The following is a 20,594-nucleotide window of genomic DNA, read 5'->3' as shown; positions in this document are numbered from 1 at the left end:
CGTATGAGCTGGTGATCAGAAGCTGACGATCTCTGCATCCAACAACACGACAACCCTCCTTAAGTTTTGTCTCTAACATGACAGTTTCCCCGTGTCGTTTATCCGTCGCTTGAAAATTGTGAATCTTTGCCGAGCTTAGCTGCCAAGTCATGGTGCGGTCACTCATCCGCTCACAAAAGATTTAATTGCTTTTTTATTTTCACGTTTCATAGGTGGGCAGGCACGATGGCTTTATTTGGCGTTATTTGTGCGCAAGCTATCAAAAAGTGTTATTTTGCCCCTCACCATGTGCACTCATCCGCTGTAAAGAAAATGTCACAATATTTCATTTTTTTTCTTTTTTATGACGTGAAAGCATTTCTTATTGTGCTCAGGAAGCTCAAGAACGGGTTCTTGAATGTATCGCAAAGCGGAACGGTGCAATCAATGACTTGTGGTGCATAAAAGGTCGGGATCGATACAGCGAAGGGGGCCGCGATTGCCTGAATCATATCATCCACTTCCACGCGTCGCACAGAAAACTGATCGGGTCGATCCGGTCTGGCCCGCATGCTAATGACGGCCGAGTGAAACACGAAGGTCGCAATCAGCCGGCCGAATCAAAGGTCACACTTCCCGTCCCGTTTTCACAACGTAGCAACATTCAGCTGGATCACACTTTTGATCGGAATCTGATAGAATGGGATGGATCCCAGCAGGCAGGGATTAGCAGAAATAATGGCGCCGCCGCGCTGAAAAAGGAATATAATGGCTAAAAGATGACAACACATGCAGTCAGGTGCAGCTTTTGTCTTAATGGAGCTCCTCAATTCACTTCAACATACTGACATGCCACAAGATAGCAGCAGTGAAGCGCGACGTTAAAGCTGGTCCGGAGTTTGCAAATGAAACTCCTCCTGTAACTTCAACATAGACCCATGGCACCAAGATGCCTCAACATTGAGGTGAAGCACTATAATAAACTCCTGCATGATTTGCAGTTTGGAATTTGGAAAATTGCCCATTTTGAGGAGTTCACAGCCGAGTGTGAAGCGGCTGGGATGAGAATCAGTACCTCCAAATCCGAGACTATGGTCCTCAGTCGGAAAAGGGTGGGGTGCCCACTCCGGGTCGGGGATGAGGACCTGCCCCAAGTGGAGGAGTTCAAGTATCTTGGGGTCTCGTTCACGAGTGAGGGAAGAATGACAGACGGATCGATGCAGCCTCTGCAGTGATGCGGACTTTGTATCTGTCCGTTGTGGTAAAGAGGGTGCTAAGTTGAAAGGCGAAGCGCTCAATTTACCAGTCGATCTACGTTCCTAGACTCACCTATGGGCTGTGGGTCGTAACCGAAAGAACTAGATCTCGGATACAAGTGGCCGAAATGAGTTTCCTCCGCAGGGTGTCCGGGTTCTCCCTTCGAGATAGGGTGAGAAGCTCGGTCATCCGGGAGGGGCTCAGTGTCGAGCCGCTGCTCCTCCGCATTGAGAGGAGCCAGATGAGGTGGCTGGGGCATCTGATTCAGATGCCTCCCGGACGCCTCCCTGGTGAGGTGTTCCGGGCACGTCCCACCTGAAAGAGAACCCGAGGACGACCCAGGACACGCTGGAGAGACTATGGCTCTCGACTGGCTCGGGAACGCCTCGGGATTCCTCCGGAAAAGTTGGAAGAAGTGGCTGGGGAAAGGGAAGTCTGGGTATCCATGGTGAAGCTACTTCCCCTGCGACCTGACCCGGAAAAGCGGTAGATAATGGATGGATGGATGGCCCATTTTGAGCTCCTCAACTCACTCCAATTTAGTAGTTTGGCACCAAGGTGGCAGAAAAGCACATTTAACCACTGCATTATTCATTATTCATGCATTAAACCACTGCATTATTCACAGTTCAGGCTAGGCAAACTCACCCACACTAACTGAAGCTCTTCATCTCACTTCAACTTAGTTCTGTGAGAACAATACACTACTACTGTAAATGGCAGCAAAATACTACCGTAAAACTTTTTTTTTCACCATCTGGAATTTGCCATTTCACAGATATTTGTTGTTTTTCTACACAAACAATAAAAATATTGCGTGCACCACATATAGAGTCTCTAAATGATCTTTAATTGTCTTTGGGCAGCTAAAAAAAAAAAAAAAAATTAAACCCCTTTTAAAACGAGGAGAAAAATGTACAAAATGGAATCAGAATCAGGAATCATCACGATTTGGAACAATCTCGATTTGTGTGCGTGTGTATGTGGGGGTGGAGGGCTGGGGGGGGGTTAGGTAGGAGGATGAAAGCTTCCCTTTGGATGCAGGCAGCAGAGATTTTTCTTCAGGCTGCTGCCATATCTTTACCACTCTACTCTGTAATATGACACACACACACACACACACACACGTAAAGACAAACTGCCACCCCCACACGCACACGCACACACACCTCTGCGGCTTCTCGAAGGAGTTGACCTAAAAGCAGACTATTTCTATGCCTCGCCACCTCCCTCTCTCGGCTCGCAGACGTCTGAGAAGCTCGGCAAACGCCGTAAACGACCGATTTCGAAAGGAGCGGGGCGCTAATAAGACATCTGAAGTCAGATTTGTTTGACCGAGTCGCTCTCGTCTTCATCCCCCCCCCCCACACACACACACCCACACACCCCGCAAAAACCCGCAGGAGCTCGAGCGGACTCGTCGCCGCGCGACGATCACGCTTCCGGCGCCGAGATCTCCAAAACAGCTACAGTCTGTGCTTTGTTGTTTAACTTTTACATAACAGCCGTCGAGGTGTCGTTATATAAAAGCAGCTCGCGCGCTGAACAATTCCTCAAAATGGGCCAAACAGCATCTCCTATTGAGCGTGTGCTTCATTAAATCTTCTTGGGGGGAAAAAAAAAAAAATCATCCCAACGCCGAAGCGAAGCCGGCAAATATCAGCACATTTATTTACTTTCTGAATACTGCGGAACTTGCAGAAACGATACAGAGCAGAGGTGCACTTCGGAGCTGCTATTGAATGTCAAAGTCGGACCGCTTTCTAAACTTTCCGTACATTGATTTACGCGCCTCATAATTTCGTGACACAGAAAACATTTTATGATAAACTCCGACGCAAGAATGACATAAAGACGACTGTTGACGCGGCGAACGCAATACCCAGATGTCGAAATGGCGACATACAGTGAAGAAAATAAGTATTTGAACACCCTACTATGTCGCAAGTTCTCCCACTTAGAAATCACGGAGGGGTCTGAAATTTTCGTCGTAGGTGCAAGACCGCTGTGAGAGAGATAATCTAAAAAGAAAATTCCAGAAATCACAATGTATGATTTTTTTTAACGATTTATTTGTGTGATACAGCTGCAAATATGTATTTGAACACCTTAATATTTGGTACGGTAGCCTTTGTATGCTGTTTCCTGTAGTTGTTCACCAGGTTTGCACACACTGCAGGAGGGATTTCGGCCCACTCCTCCGCGCACATCTTCTCTAGATCAGACAAGTTTCTTGGCTGTCAATGAGAAAGAGAGTTTCAGCTCCCTCTATTGGGTTTAGGTCTGGAGAACCTTGATACGCTTCTTCCGGAGCCACTCCTTGGTTTTCCTGACTGTGGTCTCCGGGCCATTGTCGTGTTGAAAGACCCAGCCACGACCCATCTTCAGTGGTGTTCAAATACTTGTTTTCCTTATTGTAAACCAGAGATGGTCTTATATTGTTGTACGGTAGAGCTAAATTGGAAAAGTTCCAAACCGAAATCCACTTCATGCGTGTGATGTCATCACTCTTTTGCGACGTAAAGAAACGGTTTTTCCATTTCAGTCTCTAGGCAAGGAATATTAGTGTGGAATTATCCAACTCACTAAATTGGAAGTATATATAAATATTAACAAAGCCAAAAATTGTGGTCTTACCAAATACATTTGGTGTAAATTGAGATATTTATATTAGGTGTATGTACCGTATTTTCCGGACTATAAGGCGGACTGCATTATAAGGCGCACCTCCAATGACTGGCCGATTGTAAGACTTTTCTCACATATAAGGCGCACTACATTATAAGGCGCATAGAATTGACGCCACAGTAGAGGCTGCGGTTACGTTATGCAGCCATTAGATGGGCTGCGCGAAAAGCTCAAGATTGATCCGTATATAAGGCGCACCTGATTATAAGACGCACTGTCAGCTTTTGAGAAAATCAAAGGGTCTTAGGTGTGCCTTATAGTGCGGAAAATACGGTACTTTTGTGACATTTTTGTTTGTTTACATCACAGTGATGTGACAAATTAAGTTACAAGCTTGGTCACACACACACACACACACACACACACACACACACACACACCACACACACACACACACACACACACACACACACACACACACAAAATAAAGTCCTGAGTCAACGTAGCAATGTACACCGTAAAGAGCCTCACCTGAGAGAAGATGGAAGTCAGCAGATGGCGAATGTCAGGTAGCAACATCACCACATCTATTGAAGACGGACATACAACAGTCAGACCAAAATAATAAAATAGAAAAATACATCATGAACAACAGAAGAGCAGCTGACGGACGCACAAAAGAACACACCGTTTTTTTCATACCGCGGCATCGTGTCATTTTCTAACAGGGAGGAGCGCAGAGCGGGACACGCATCCGTGCAGGGTCGACGTCGAGACCACCTCGGTGCACCGAGCCCGGCAGATTTCATTGTGGCCTCGCTACAGTATGATGCCCCATTTGGTTTTGTTTTTGTCTTTCGAGCCATTCACTCGCAGTTGTAGTCAGGTCACACATAGAAAAACAACGAACTGGTCGCTAGTCAATGTTGGGGCACATTTAGCCCTCTCGAGATTTTTTTTAGGACAATAAATTTTTCCAAAACCATGGTAAACGATAATACCTTTGTTTTTGTTGTTCAAGCTTAGTAGTTGGCCCGGGTAAAGGCGCTAGAGACGAGCCCTCCACCTGTCAATCAAATACATTTTCTGTACTACTAGCTGATTAACGTGGCTCCTAAGCGTAAGTTCGTTTTCATCTGTTTGTGTGAATAAAAAGACGACACACAACAACCCGGAACGAGGTGCTAATGTTTTAAATGACTTTGCCGCAGTGGATCCAGCTGCTTGACTCTTTAGCTTGCTAGCTCCCTAGCTCGCAGGCTAGCTGACATAAATTTTTTTTTATAAAAAAAACAACTTTCACCATTTGTGTGTTAAATGGGACTAACACACAACAACTCAGAGAGAAATGCAGGCATTTTAAAGGATGTTTCTGTGGTGGAACTAGCTGCTTAGCACTTAAGCTTGCTAGTTTGCAGACTAGCGGACATAATAGATAGTTAACTTTCTCGTGTTAATGTCTAGTGGGGATGTACAAGACAACGCCGAGACAGGTTCTGATGTTTTAAACAATGTTGCAGTAGTGGAGCCGCCTGTTTAGCGCCTCAGCTCGCTAGCTTGCGGGCTATTTTGTTAGCTCATGGGCAAGCGAACATAATAAACAGTTAGCTCAAGTGTGTAAGTGTGTGCTATGCGCTGCGCACGGAGCAAGGCAGTGGAAAACTGGAATTAGCCGAAACCACACCCGTCCGTCGGTGTTCCGTGTGGCCGCGAGCAGCTGACGACACAGTCGTCCAACTCTCAGTCGGCTCACGACAACAAGGACAAGTTATCAAATCCGGAAAAACTATGTGTCCATTTTATTTATCGAACAATAAGTCAATATCGGAATTATCGTGACAGGTCTAGGCAAATTAAGACAAATAAGCATTCATCACTTATAATTCCGAGTTTCAAATGAACCAAACATTGGGAATTTCGGAGGACGCTGGAGTAGAAGAAGAAAACTCTCACAAGCACGGGGAGAAAATGCAAAAGTCCACCTTAGAGGACCCGCGCCGAGATTGGAACCCACAACCATTGACTGTGGTGAAGGTGAAGTTAAGGAATTTCATGCATCTGGCCACTGTCTTCCAGTTGAGATCCAATTCGAGCAAATTCTTCACATTGTGGATAACCTTAAAAAAAAAAAGAAAAAGAAAAAGAAAAAGAAAAGAAAGAAGAGCGCGAAGCCCCATCTGTCAGACGACTATTCCATCAACTGGCTGACGGCCCGGCCCGTCAGAGGCAGAATTAGCCATCTGGGTGTGACATCTATCAAACCTAAATGTCACGTAATGACCCTGCGAGCTATCGCCGAGGCGTCATTTAAATGCGCGGCGGTCGGCTCCCGCTTGATTCATATCCAGGCTGCGGCGGCGGGAGCGCGAGAGGTGCCACAAGATGTTCCCATTCGGAGTCGCAACGAGGTGCGACACAATGTTACATGCGATGCCGAGTCACAAAGAGCTGCTGCGGGCTCCACAATACACGCAGAGGCATAATATACAGACATAAAGCCATAATATCCATAGATTTGATGATAAGATACAGAAATAGACACGCTCTACTAAGCTAGCTTTGGGCGAGGATAAAGAATATATGCCTGTGAATATTATTGTATTCTGTCTCGCTACAGTTGTTTAACGCTTCAGAACTATTGCTAATTGTGTGCGCCCGTCTATGGCGTTTTCAGTTAGGTGTTAGTATTAAGCTAGCAGACTTTCTCAAGGCAAAAGCTTATTTTGGTTAAATATTGTAATTTTTTTTTGGTAACTTTTTTCACACACTTTCAATCCCGTGTGTTTATGTGGCCAATTTGTGCATTTTTTCTAACGGCGGCAAAGGAGGCACAGCGGAAGCAGTGAGACCGGTGGGATATATTTGCAGAGGAAGTGACTTTTACCGATGCGGCCCTGTTAGCCCTGCACTAGCACGTTACTGCCGTGTCTCAGTGATTTTTACCGGTATGTTTTTTTTTTTTCTAAACCGGCTCTGTTAGTGCAGCACTTGCGTTAGCATTAGGGCGGCCACACTAGCGTCAGCGCGTCGGCACTAGCGTTAACATTAAACTCTCTGTGTACTGTCATTCTTTGTAAATATCTCGTTTCAATGTGGGTTTCAATGCGAGCACTTGCGGCTTTTACACAGCTGCGGCGTACGTGTGTACCAAATGGTATTTCCTTTACAAATGTACTGGGTGAGGCTTATAACCAGGTGCTCTGTATAGGCTGTGAAATACGGTATACAACCTGGTCATTTTGTGTTTAGTTGTAGAGTAAATTTGTATTGCGAGGAGCATTGTGAGGCCACTTTTTTTGGGAAGAATTCATTCACAATTTGCCAAATCACTGCTTGTGGTGAATTTCACTGCCACCAGCAACTCAAGACCCAAAAGAAAATTGAGGAAAGAAAAATGACGGCAACAGGCAACACGGTGGAGCAGCTGGTAAAGCGTTGGCTTCACAGTTCTGAGGATCCGGGTTCGATCCCGGTACCGCCTGTGTGGAGTTTGCATGTTCTCCCCGTGCCTGCGTGGGTTTTGCTCCGGGTGGGCACTCCGGTTTCCTCCCACATCCCAAAAACATGCAACATTGATTGGACACTCTAAAATTGCCCCAAGGTGTGATTGTGAGTGCGACCGTTGTCTGTCTCTCCATGTGCCCTGCGATTGGCCGGCGACCAGTTCTGGGTGTACCCCGCCTCCTGACAGCTGGGATAGGCCCCGGCACCCCCCGCGATCCTCGTGAGGATAAGCAGCGAAGAAAATGGAATGATGGATGGATGAAGTGAAGAAAAGCAGAAGAGGGCAGTGACTCAATTTGATGAAAATTGCATTTCTGAGAGGAGAGAGAGAGAAAGTGGCCGAGCTGATTGTAGTCGCTGTCATAATTGCTCTCCCCAATACAAACAGCGACCCAGTTCTGCACCCTCTGGTCCAATTAGGATCCCGGCCAGCTGACAACATTCCGAGCTCTCGGAGCCGTCGCCGCCTCGGCTGCGGACGGGACACAAATTGTCTCCCACCTTTATTTACCTGAGACGTGACGACTCACACACACAACTCTGTGCTCGGCTCCATCAATTATTTAAGAGTCTGATCCCCCTCGCAAACATCGCAGGCGAACATCCTCCCCCGTCTGCGTATGAATGGCGGCGAATTGCGAGGAGGGGCGTGGGGCCTTGTGGCGCCGCACCGCCAAACCTTTATGCGTACGCGTGAGACGGAAGCGGCGCCGATCTTCAGGCGCTCTTCATTAAAACAGAAGAAACAGCAAAAAAAAAAAAAACAATGACTGAAAAAAAAAAAAAAAGACGCCTGAAAAGCAGAGGAGCACTGCAGGAAACCTTTACGGATATTAATTTCACGTTCGCATGATGGCGCGGATGCAAATTGATACATACACGACTTTGAACTTATTTACAGGACAACTCGAGCTACTGATTTTTATGATCTACGGTGAGATTTATGCTTCATGTGCAGCCTCGGCAAGACTGAAGTTTACTCGAAATCAAAGGCAAGAAGGATCGTTTTTTTTTTTTTTTTTTTGCACGAGTCAGCAGGACAATGTAAAAAACCACAAAAACTGCGTTCATGGAGAGTCGTCGTCAAATCAGCGAGGGAACCGGTACGCTCTGGGAAACGTGTTCTGTCAGCGCTTCTGCCTCGCGGTCCCCAGATTCGGGTTCAAATCTCAGTCGGGGGAACGCGTTTCGGGGTGAGGTCAACCGAAGACCAAATTGATGGATGTGAAAGTTGAGCGTGAACGGCTGTCTGAAATTGACTGGCCGCCAGTCCGGCGCGTAGGCCGCTTCGCCGCCAAAGTCGGCCGGGATCGACTCCAAGTCACCCGCCGCGCTAATGAGGACAAGCGCGAAAGAAAACCGATGACAGATGGATCCGTACTACGGTTTCATTCATCACTATTTTGCCTGCGATTTCAACTTCGGCTTACTTCGGGGAGCCGGCTTGTCCAAAGGAACGATTCCTTGCTTGTCGTTGCAGTTTGCTCAGGGGCTGTGTAAAGTGGAATTTTACCATGTAACCGTTCATCCCCTCCCCCCAAATTTGCGATAGCCCCAACATGCAGTGGACTGCCCATCAAACATGCGGCGAAGGCAACCGCGACTTCACCTCAGCTGGCGGTCGGCCGAGGCAACCGAGTCCAAATCGCAGATCTAATCTTAGGAGTAAAGACGGTCGGAATAGTTCGCCGAGTCGACTTCACGCAGTCCACTAGTCTTCGTGTTTTTTCATTTTTTCTTCTGACTTGAAGAAATTTTACAAAATAGCTGCCCCCCCCCAAAAAAAAAAATGAAAATGGAAGCTCAAAACACGCATGAACTGATGGTGACTGGAAGTTGTGACACAAGAACACCCATCCATCCATCGTCTTTGCCGCTTATCCTTACGAGGGTCGCGGGGAGTGCTGAAGCCTATCCCAGCTGTCAACAGCCAGGAGGCGGGGTACACCTTGAACTGGTCGCCAGCCAATCAGAGGGCACATGGATACAAACTGTCGCACTCACAATCACACCTACGGGCAATTTAGTGTCGAATTTATGTTGCGTGTTTTTCGGGATGTGAGAGGAAACCGGAGCGACCGGAGAAAACCCACGTAGGGACGGGGAGAACACGCACACTCCACACAGGCGGGTCCGGGATCGAACCCGGGACCTCAGAACTGGGAGGCCAACGCTTAAACTAATCCACCGTGCCGCCGCTTTGACATCAAATAAGGTGAAATATGGTTTTCTATTATCACTAAAACAGAGTAGAACGCGTCCTGTAGAAAAACATCTCAAAAGTCAAATGAAAACAAGCCGGACAAATATTTAAACCGGCGTCGTCACATAAAACTACACTTAAGAGGGTTTTTCTAAATCAACGCAATGACGATTGGAACACTGTAGATGGCGCCGTTGCATTTCTTTGGATCAGCACCGCTTTTGAGTAGAAGACGACGATCGGGGGGGGGGGTAATCTCGGCTCGTCACGTCGATTATGAGGGAAAGAAATGGACAACTCCAAGCACCTGATGGCGTACGTGTGGGCCCTCGCATACTACCATCAAAATCCATTTCTCGATCTCGTTTTGAATTTTTTTTTTTTTTTTTTTTAATGGTTTGAGCGGCAACTTTGGTGAAATCAACCCATTTTCTATTGATAGAAATCCGGTCTGGTCGTTCAGTTTTTTAGCTCCCACGATTATTTGTCAACAGGACTCGCGATCTCAATTGACTCCCATTTAACGAGTCAACCAGCGCACACCTTTGCTTTTTCTTTGGCTTATTTGTGCCGTCACCGCAGGAACGTAGACACGCCGAACGCCGTCCGTCACGCGCTTCAACGACAACGTCGCTGTTCGTTTGCGTCACCGCGGCGTGACCGCGAACAAAGGTGGAAGCTACCGCCGCCGCCATCATCCTCATCATCAGCATCAAGGTGCTCCAACAGGAGCTCGTGTAAGCACATTCGCCGGGCGCAGAAGTGCCGCGCTGCAGACTCGCCCCCTCTCAAATAAGTGCACGCCGCCTTTGAACGCGCACACGAGTGTATCGTCCGTCGTCGAGGCCCGACGCGCGCTTCGAACGCCCGCGCCGGCTCCTGCACCGTGTTTGAACCGCCCTTACTCAGCTTATCGGGGAAACGTACGCACGGCGACAACAAACACGTACGAGGAAATGTCGTTTGTTAATTCGTGTCACGATTTAAAAAAAAATAAAATAAAATAAAAATGATGGCAATGATACGATTAGGCTAACAATACTGGACACTGGACAGAACATTAGGTACACGCGCACAACCCCAAATAGTCCATCCATTCAAAAATGTTGATTTGTCGGATGTATTGTGAATTTTGCGATATTGTTTGCCAAAACGGAATTATGAATACAGAGGACCACCGCATTTTAGGTTTTTGGGGGGACGCTATCTTCCATTATCCTTTGATAAACATAAATATTCGCTGCTTTTGTGCTCGGACCAAAACCATATTCCGTAAAGATATGAATTTGGTGCAATCTGGCGCCATTTTGAACTGAGGGGAGGGGCTTGATGTAGTCAGTCCATCGCATTGGGTAAAATAAAAAAATTACAATATATTATAAACCATTGTATTATGGGTGTGGCGGCACCGTGCTGGAAAGTGTTAGCCTTATGGCTCTGAGGTCCCGGGTTCGATCCCGGACCCGCCTGTGCGGAGTTTGCATGTTCTCCCCGTGCCTGTGTGGGTTTTCCCCGGGCATTCCGGTTTCCTTCTCCATCCCAAAAACACGCCACATTAAGTGGACGCTCTAAATTGCCCCTAGGTGTGATTGTGAGTGCGGCTGTTGTCCGTATACATGTGTGCCCTGCGATTGGCTGCCGACCGGTTCAGGGAGTACTCCGCCTTTTGCCTGTTGACAGGTGAGATAGGCTCCAGCACTCCTGTGACCCTCGTGAGGATAAGCAGCTAAGAAAATGGATGGGTGTCTGTTATGAATTTTTCCAAGAAAATCATCAAGCCATCAATTTCAAGTAAGTTGGAGCCGATCCCGGCTGACTTGAGGTAAGGGGCTTGGTATACCCTGGATTGGTCGCCAGCCAATTGCAGAGCACACATAGAAAAACGACCATTCACACCGAAGGACAATTAAGAGATGTCGCCAAATTTCATTTGCAAATTAATGAGAAATCCAGCAGTCTGAAATGCCAGGCAGAAAGGGGCCAACTCGAATAGCCTAAAAAGAACATTCTGGACATTTCCAAACCAAATTGTCTTGCAAACCCAATAAAAGGAAATCGGCGATTATGAAAAACTGATAAAAGAATATCTTAAAGGGATTACATATTTTCATCTACGCAGAAAACTGACCACAGTTTGACCACAATTAGTTTTTTCGGTTTATTATTGTCATAAATAGAACGAGAATTTTCATTCCCCACCAAATCTTGTTGAAGCATAAATTGAACAATAGTTGTAAAATTGGCGGCATGGGGGAGCAGCTGGTAAATTGTTGGCCTCACGGTTCTGAAGACCCGGGTTCGATCCCGGCTCCGCCTGTGTGGAGTTTGCACGTTCTCCCCGTGCCTGTGTGGTTTTTCTCCGGGCGCTCCAGGTTTCCTCCCACATCCCAGAAACATGCAACATTAATTGGACACATGGAATTGCCCCGAGGTGTGATTGTGAGTGGGGCTGTTGTGAGGATAAGCAATAAAAAAAATGGATTGATGGATGGATAGTATATCGAAATATTTTCCATGACTTGACTTTTCAAATTCAATTTGCTGTTAAAATCAATCCATCCATCCATATTCTTTGCCGCTTATCCTCACGAGGGTCGCAATCCCAGCTGTCAACGGGCAGGAGGCGGGGGACACCCTGAACTGGTTGCCGGCCAATCGCGGGCCACATAGAGAAACATCCGCAAACCTCGGGGCAATTTATCCATCCATCCATTCATCCATTTTCTTGACCTCTTATCCTCATGAGGGTTGCGGGAAGTGCTGGAGCCTATCCCAGCTGTCAACGAGCAGGAGGCGGGGGACGCCCTGAACTGGTTGCCAACCAATCGCGGGGCGCATAGACAAAGATCCGCACACCTAGGCGCAATTTAGAGTGTCCAAATAATGTTGCATGTTTTTGGAATGTGGGAGGAAACCGGAGGGCCCGGAGAAAAACCACACAGGCACGGGGAGAACGTGCAAACTCCACACAGGCGGGTCTGGGATTGAACCCGGGTCCTCAGAACTGTGAGGCCAACCATTTACCAGCAATGCTGTTAAAATAACAATGAAAAACATCGGGCGAGTGGATTTCCAAGCGTTTTCGAGGTGCCGTTTTTGTATTTGCCAAAGCAGATTATTATTATTTTTTCTTCTTTCCCAGACGTGCAGGTGCACCTCATGTTGCAGTCACTCCCCAACGCCAACAATATTAATGCGCATTCATTTCCAAAGTCAGGAGAACGCAAGGTCACACTTCCAGAATAACACGCGTCCCTTTGAAATAAAGTCTGTCACATTCTAAACCGACGGCAAAGTTCAGTCCGCCGGAAGGGCGACGCCACGTAATCCGCGCATAATTCACGCAAACCGCTGCGCTCCTCCTCCGCCTTTCACTTATTTGACGACGTCGGGGCACTTTTAATCGGATTTTGCATCCAGGCGCCGCGCGGCTCCACCTGTACGCAAAGTTCCGACGGCCGACCGCACCATTTCGCCTCGTCTGGCGTGCGTCCGCAGCATCCGAGCGGGTCCAACCCGCGACCGGTCGAAGCAAAAACAAATCAAACTTCGACACCCGTTGCGGGCAATTTCTTTCCTCTTTTTTTTTTTTTTACCCGGCAGAAAGAAAGAGAATGAAGGGAAGGTTGTCGCCGTTTTTTTCTTACTCACCTTTGTGTCGTCTCGTAGGGAATCCGTTCTCAGCTGGAAGTTTGGACCGGGTCTACTCGCGGTCCCCGGAGGAGTCACGCCGAGAGAGAGGATGCTGTCGCTGTGTGAGTGAGAGAGCGAGGGAGGAAGAATGTGTGTTTGGTTTGGATATGAGAGAGGGCAAGAGAAAAAGAGAGAGAGAGAGAGAGAGAGAGGGAGGGAGGGAGGGGAAAAAAACAGACGTGGGGAGCCGAAGCCCGCTTGCCAAAGGATGCTTCAGTCTCCTAGCAACAACAATCGATCTTTGTGCGGAGACATTTTTTTATTGGATAAAAAGAAAACTTAGCCATTCCGCCGCCATCCTCCCTCTGCGCATGTTTACCGCTCGGATCGACAGGCCAGCCGGCAGACGGCGACGGCGAGGAGCGGAGAGATGGGGAATTCATTTTCGTCCATCTGTCCAACCCGCGAGTCCACAAAAAAAAACAAAAAAGAAAAAGATGCAAGCGGCCGTGCGTCGAATCCTCGGAACAATCGAACTTTGACGCCGTGCTCCGCCCGTCTTCTGTGGTGCAGCATCAAAAAAACTTGACTTGGCAACGTCGCCATCCCAAGTTTCTAGTACGCCTGCTTCTGATTGGCTAATTGCCTTGTAGAAGTTGGTCATAGTAGAGCTGTCAAATTCGGTCAGACCAAAATAAGAGACTTCCTGTTTAATGTCGGGTCGGGGGCCTAGAAACCTTTTTGTGCTTCCTGTTATGACCGACACGTACGCCCAATTTTTCGTTGCGGTGGCTTCGACAGCATGCCCCGCCCACATTAGATGGCAAAGGCAAACGTGTTTGGGAATTAACGTGTCGATAGATCTCCCAAAATGGCTGCTTCGCACCAACACGGCCAGTTTCCTGTTCAATTTGGTGTGTGGGTAGCATGTCGCGAAATTATCTGGAACGTACCAAAAATCTTGGCTATTTTGTGTCTTTGATACTTCTGACTGGGTCATTTCACCCAAAAAAATATGGAATTTGCCCAGAGTTCCTGCGTCCTCAGTGTCCTCTCATCACTGACGTCCGATGGACCTTTCCGACCTGTCAATCGCTCGTACGATAACAGCCAATCAGATAGCCGCATTGTCTTGACACGCCCCTCTCGCCGTATTGTCCCACAAGCAATGCTGGTTGCCAGTAGCGTGCGCTTGGAAAGGACTACAATGATATTACTTGTGATCTCTCCAAGTAAAAAGCACTCACCCTGCTTTGCATGCGCAGCACCATTCCACTATTTCAATATGAAGTTTGTGAGGCGTCAAACTTTTTTTTTTTTTGGATTGATCAACTCTGACATTGCGTCCCGCTCCGTCCAAAATCTTAATTCGGCGTACAAATCCTTGCGTGAAATAGACGAGACCTCTCCGTGGAACTCCCTTGGACAAGTCTGCCGCATTTGGCGAAAAACATACCCTTGAATGCGCGATAGAGAATCGACTTCAAACCTGTTATGTTCAATCGCCATTTTGAAAGCTTGTCGGACGTGGGTAAGGGGGCGGAGCTTAAAGTCACCATCGGAAACGTCCATTTGGGGCGTGGGTATCATGTATCATGCCGTGACAGATATTTGCACCAAGTTCTGGGGGCTATTTTTTAAGTTTTTATTTGCTAAAAGTCTTCCAAATGGTCAGATTTATATGGCATTTTCGCCCCAAACTATCTGGCACATGGCAAAGATCTGGCATCTGTCTGGGATACTCCTGACCGGGTCCTGCTAAATTTCAGGCCTGCGCCCTCAAGACTTTCCCCGAGTGTCCTCTCACCACCGACGTCCGACTGTAATTTCTCGCCGATCGCTAAAACCGGTGACGGATGCTTTTGTGTTGTTTTTTTTTGTTTGTTTTTCTTTAACAGATGCGTTGGAGACTGCTTCCAAAACTTTTCAGGGCATGTCCCACCCCCTGAAGCGCAGCCTTTTCCGAGGTGCCAGCTAACGCGTTGAAATCCATTGTCTCTCCGGATGAGCGTCCAAAGCTAACGTGTAAACAAGTCCAAAGCCCGAGGTGGAGAGCCAACTTGTTTGCATGACGCCGCGCTCATTAGAATGCAAGTATGCACGTCTGCGGCGCCTATTGAACAGAAAATCCTCTTCACGCGTGATTGAGTCGCAGAGCCTCCTCGCTGTTTGACACACACGTTCTGTGGAGAGGCCGGATTTCGTGAGCGCGAGGCCGCGCGAGCGCGCTCCGATCGCCGCTAGCCGCTGAAGGTGTGCGGCTGTTTTCGTCGCGCTCGTCACCGCGCCCATGAAATTGAGCGACGAGCCCTGCGCAAAAAGTTTTTTCGGATCGTCTTTTTCAGTAAAAAGAAATTGCACCCGAGGATATTGCAATTTACAAAAACATACGGTAATGACATAATCACTTAAAATGTAAAAAAAATGACAGTTTTTGTGCTATTTTCTGGTGCGATTCCATCATTTTTTTCCACAGAGGACAAAGAAGATTTGCCTGTGACTGTGAGGCTGTTGCTGTACATTACCTGTCTACTTGTGTTGCTTCAGAGTTTCTGTTCAAATAGCCGGTAGCAATGATTTTCAGGAGCCCGTCTACTTTGCTCAAGCAATGTACATTTGGTTTGGTAAGTTGCGCAAAGTGAAATTCTCTTTGCTTAGTTTAATTTTGACGTGTTTGTTATGTTTATGTTTCGTTTGGCAGTCAAAATCTAGCGGCGCTAAAAATAAATAAATAATTAAAAGACGTCTTAACCGTTTGCCAAACTGCTGCTTGTTGTGGCGCTGACTTGCGTTAACCGCCGCCTGTCGGCTTGCAAGTCAAAGCAAAGAATTGAGGAAAATCCAAATTTCTGTAAAAAGTAATTCAACGTAAACGTAAAAGTAAACGGCCTCACAGTTCTGAGGACGCAGGTTCGATTCCTGGCCCCGCCTGTGTGGAGTTTGCATGTTCTCCCCGTGCTTGCGTGGGTTTTCTCCGGGCACTCCGGCGACCTCCCACATCCCAAAACATGCAACATTAATTGGACACTTTAAAATTGCCTCTAGGTGTGATTGTGAGTGCGGCTGTTTGTCTCCATGTGCCCTGCGATTGGCTGGCGACCAGTTCAGGGCGTACCCCGCCTCCTGCCAGTTGACAGCTGCGACAGGGTCCAGCACTCGTGAGGATAAGCGGAAAAAGAAAAGAAAATGGATGGATTGACGGATGGATGGATAGATGTTTACAACAGAGGCGGCACGGTGGGTCTGCTGGAAAGCGTTGGCCTCACAGTTCTCAGGTGCCGGGTTCAATCCCGGACCCGCCTGCGTGGAGTTTGCATGTTCTCCTCGTGCCTGCGCGGGTTTCCTCCGGGTTTTCCTCCCACACCCCAAAAACATGCAACATTAATTGAACACTCTTAATTGTACCTCGGTGTATCCCATTCATTCATTTGCCCATTCATTTTACAAGCCGCTCATCCTCACGAGGGTTGCAGGATTGCCGGACACTCTAAATTGCCCCTCGGTGTGATTGTGAGTGCCGATTGTCTCCATGTGCCCTGCGATTGGCTGGCGACAAAAGCTCCCGTTGACAATTGGGATAGGCTCCTGCACTCCCCGCGACCCTCGTGAGGTTAAGCGGCAAAGAAAATGAATAGATGGATGGATGGAAGTAATTCCTCCCACATATAAATCACCCAGGTACGAATCCCTCAGCTTTTACTGCAGCCATAAAACTTCAAAATCACTTTTGTGTTGATGACACCCCCCCCCCCCAAAAAAAAAAAAAAAAAAAAAAAAAAAACCACCAAAAACACCGGAGTTTGCCCACTCTAGTCCTCAGTGGGGTCCAAAACGTCACTAATGAGTATGCCTCCTTGGACACTTTGGATTTGTGATGCGCTCCAAGGTGATATTTTGGTCCCCGCCCCTGATGTGCTGCCACGCTGCGTGTGATCAGGCAGTGATTGATCACTTAAGTGACCGAGGGAGGACTAAGAGCATCTACTTCACACCCCTGCGACTCGCATGCGTGCGGCCGTGTGGGAAGCGCGTGCACGTGCACACTTGCGCACCGCGTCAGTCACAGCTTTTCCCCCCGAAAGCGTCCCAGAGCGAGATGCTGGCCGCTCTAATAAGGGCCTCATTGTCCGTGTGGCATGCATATATGCAGCGAGCCCCTTTGTCCAATAAGGGTACTTCAGCGAGGGATTGGGGGGGTCTTTGTGTCCAATACTTCCCCACAGAAGGACGGGCAAAAAGATGGAAAGAAGGACATTAATGCAGGAAGCTGTACGGATGATGGTCAATAAAAAAATGGACCACTTGAAGACCACATGGCTCCATTAACTGCGTGTGTGCGTGTTGAGGAATGCTTTGCTTCACCTCATCGCCGGTTCACGTAGCAGGAAGTAAGTCCGCCGGGGCCGCGCGCGCTTCCTTCTCCGATTCCCCACAGATGGTTTGCGTCCGTGCGCTAATAGCGTTAGCCGTGCTTCATTTCACACGCCCCTCCGCTCCCCGTCCCCAGGCCCCCGAGATGGATGGAGTGCTACGCCTGCGCTCGCACACACACACACACACACACACACGATTCGCGAGTGTGCCCCAACTGCTGTGCGCCCCACACTTGTGAGCGTAAGCTCCCACTGACTTTTGCTCTCGGTGGCCACTTGTGATGCGGTCGACGTCTCCCAAAAGTCACTCAAGCGACCGCGAGCGAAGCGGGTGACGCCCAACGAATTACAGTCGGCGAGTCGCACTTGCACGCCCGGCGAAGGACCTTCACGAAGGAAAAACAACTTGCTGCATTGAAAAGAACGGCGACACCTGCTGGTCTTACTGGGAAAGAACAGATATAAGAATACAGAGACCATAAATTGGTGATAAGTTAGGGGAAGAGTGTAGATATTTGAAAGGATTTTGCTAATGATCGCACTTTTGTTTAACAGAGACTCTCCACGCTTCGCTTTTAAGCCACGGATACATTTGAAATGATTACGATTTCCAAGATGTGAGATGTTTATTTCCAAACTTAAGTACCAAGCGCTGTATCGTGGCAGCAAACTCAATGACACTTCTTAACGAGCGGCGGTTTTATCATGAACCAGCGGGACTGGGGCGGAGCCAAATGCAGGACTCCCAGGCAAAGGCATAATGTTCACAGTGGTTTTATTCCAAAAAGAGGTCAATCCCGAAAGGCAGTCCTAAACAAGTGGAACCACAAAAATGCTATGCTAGTGGCAAGGTCCAGAAACATAAACGAGATCCGATGACTATGAGGCCAACTAAGAAACACGGCAAGACGTGGTCAAACTAAAGAGGCACAGGCTCGCTCTACACTAACCATACGTTTTCCTTAGTACCCCATGATGCAGTGAAGCATGCGCAACAAACTGGCAAATCCCGTTGACACATTTAAAACTTAAGTACTTGGTCCATTAGTGTCCAAAATGCAACACAGTTGTGACAATTGTCAGAGGTGGCATCGCCCGTCACAGGAAGCACCGCCTACAGTGGTGGTCAGGTCATGGCCATGACAGGTTTGGCATACACTTAAAACTTTCCCCTCAATAGAGACTTGAACCTCTTTGTCACTCCCAGCTGAAGGTTACCATCAAAGTAAACATAAAACAAAGACAATTAGACATAACCACACAATTCAGCTTCGAAATCTGATAGCTTGAGGCTAAAAGATAATTGGAAACACCGTTGATGTGCTAATGGATAACATCCATGCGGTGGTATTGTAACACTCTAAGCAACAAATATTCGATACTAATGGAGTATCAACACATGCAGACAGACGAAATCACAAACAATACTCACTGGCATATAAACAAAAGCCTTGGTTCTCGAATGTCCCCGATTTCGAACAGAAATTTCATGATGTTTTTGCTTGTTTTCGAATGAAAATCGGTACTCGAATGCCCCCGACAAGACCCGGAAATAACATATTGCGCGTGGCCAGACCATCCGACCCACGACATGCTTTGTTATTGTCAATTCGAACGCCCCCCGCCCAAAAAAACCCTGGAAATAACATCGCGGCGCGAGCAGTTGACCCACCGACAACGTGTTTTTTTTTTTATTGCCATTTCGAATGCCGTCTGAAAAAAAAAAAACTGGAAATAACATCGCGCGCGGCCCAAGCAGATGACCCACCCTCAACGCGTTTTATTATTGTCAATTTGAATGCCCCCGAAAAAAACAACGGAAATGACACACACGGCCGAGGGTCTGAGTCGCTACAGATACGGCAACGAACTCCCAGCCTAGCGTCCTCTACTACTAAAGCATACATTTTGAGCAAAAAAAAAGTCTCAAATTATTTTATTATATAAAATATTTAAATTACACATGTATTTCTACTATGCAGTTTATTATCAGGAAAAGCTAAAAAAAAATGCTTTAAAAAGCCAAATTTTTTTAGGCATGGAACGCATTATTTCTTTTCCCATTCATTGTAATGGGAAACGTCGATTCGGTTTTCGAACAAATCACTTCTCGAACCGTTTTCTCGAACAGATTGTGGTCGAGAACTCATTTTGGTCCCACTTACTTGGTGACTTAGAGGCTTTATGACATTCTTCTTTATTTGTGTTTGTATGACTTTATTATACTGCCCCCCCCGCCCCCCCACACACCAGAAGGACGTGCAATAAATGAATCGTGATGCGCAACGTGTTTAATTCTGTTTTTCCTCATTTGTAAGAACAAAATAACTATTTAAACCCAAACATTTCCTGAGGAGGGCGGAACGGAATAACGGCATTTCCATCCATTTCCAATGAAAGATGGTTTGCGACACGAGAACTTTGAGTTAAGAGTGTGCTCACGGGATGAGGTCAGCTCATATCTCAAGGCAACACAGTTTCTCTTTGTGAAAAGGAGATGAATGGATCCCCCCCCGACAGTTTAGCTGAGTGGTCAAAATAACCTGAAAATCCCAAACTACAGCACACCCGCTTTCGACGGCACCGTCGACTACAGTAAAAGGATTTTGTTACCATGGCGACTAGGGTGGGTGGGTTGGGGGGTGGAGCTCAGGGCTGTAAATACCCGACCCTTCTCACGTCGTCTCTCATCAGAACATTTCGAGACGGAAAAATAAAAGTTGGATGTATTGTACGTGTGGCAATGTCTGTCATATTGTTTTGGGCTGTGTGGGTCTCCAAAGGGGGGGGGGGGTGGGGGTATGGGGGGGCTGTAATTAACTTGTGTACACGGCCATGTCTAACAGACTGCAGGGCCAACACACACACACTTCATAAGACATGCACTGACCTGTCTAGTGTTCATCTGCTCATATTATTCATTTTCACTGCAAGAAACTAATCCAAAAGTACTTCAAAAAAAAAAGTGATGACGTCACAGAACCCATCTCAGTTCTTCAGTACCCCCCCCCCCCCGC

At 47.5% G+C, this 20,594-nt stretch overlaps 1 protein-coding gene across 8 annotated transcripts in view; it reads right to left on the bottom strand.

Annotated features, from left to right (window-relative positions):
• grm3 (glutamate receptor, metabotropic 3) overlaps nucleotides 1–20,594 on the bottom strand; it is a 90,516-nt gene that overhangs the window by 36,789 nt on the left and 33,133 nt on the right. For 4 of the 8 annotated variants that reach the window (XM_061823132.1, XM_061823136.1, XM_061823128.1 and 1 more), the window contains 4 exons: nucleotides 17,835–17,963; nucleotides 17,567–17,738; nucleotides 13,223–13,322; nucleotides 4,396–4,451 (listed from right to left, as the gene is read on the bottom strand). The gene's annotated coding sequence lies outside the window, so the exon portion shown is untranslated. Of the gene's footprint in view, nucleotides 1–4,395; nucleotides 4,452–4,865; nucleotides 4,906–5,846; nucleotides 5,982–13,222; nucleotides 13,323–17,566; nucleotides 17,739–17,834; nucleotides 18,023–20,594 lie in introns of those variants that run through there. The other 4 variants (XM_061823133.1, XM_061823130.1, XM_061823129.1 and 1 more) reach the window with 4 other exon arrangements.

Source organism: Syngnathoides biaculeatus, chromosome 6, assembly GCF_019802595.1.
Source record: "Syngnathoides biaculeatus isolate LvHL_M chromosome 6, ASM1980259v1, whole genome shotgun sequence".
NCBI lineage: Eukaryota > Metazoa > Chordata > Actinopteri > Syngnathiformes > Syngnathidae > Syngnathoides > Syngnathoides biaculeatus.
This window is presented reverse-complemented; position numbering and strand designations above follow the sequence as displayed.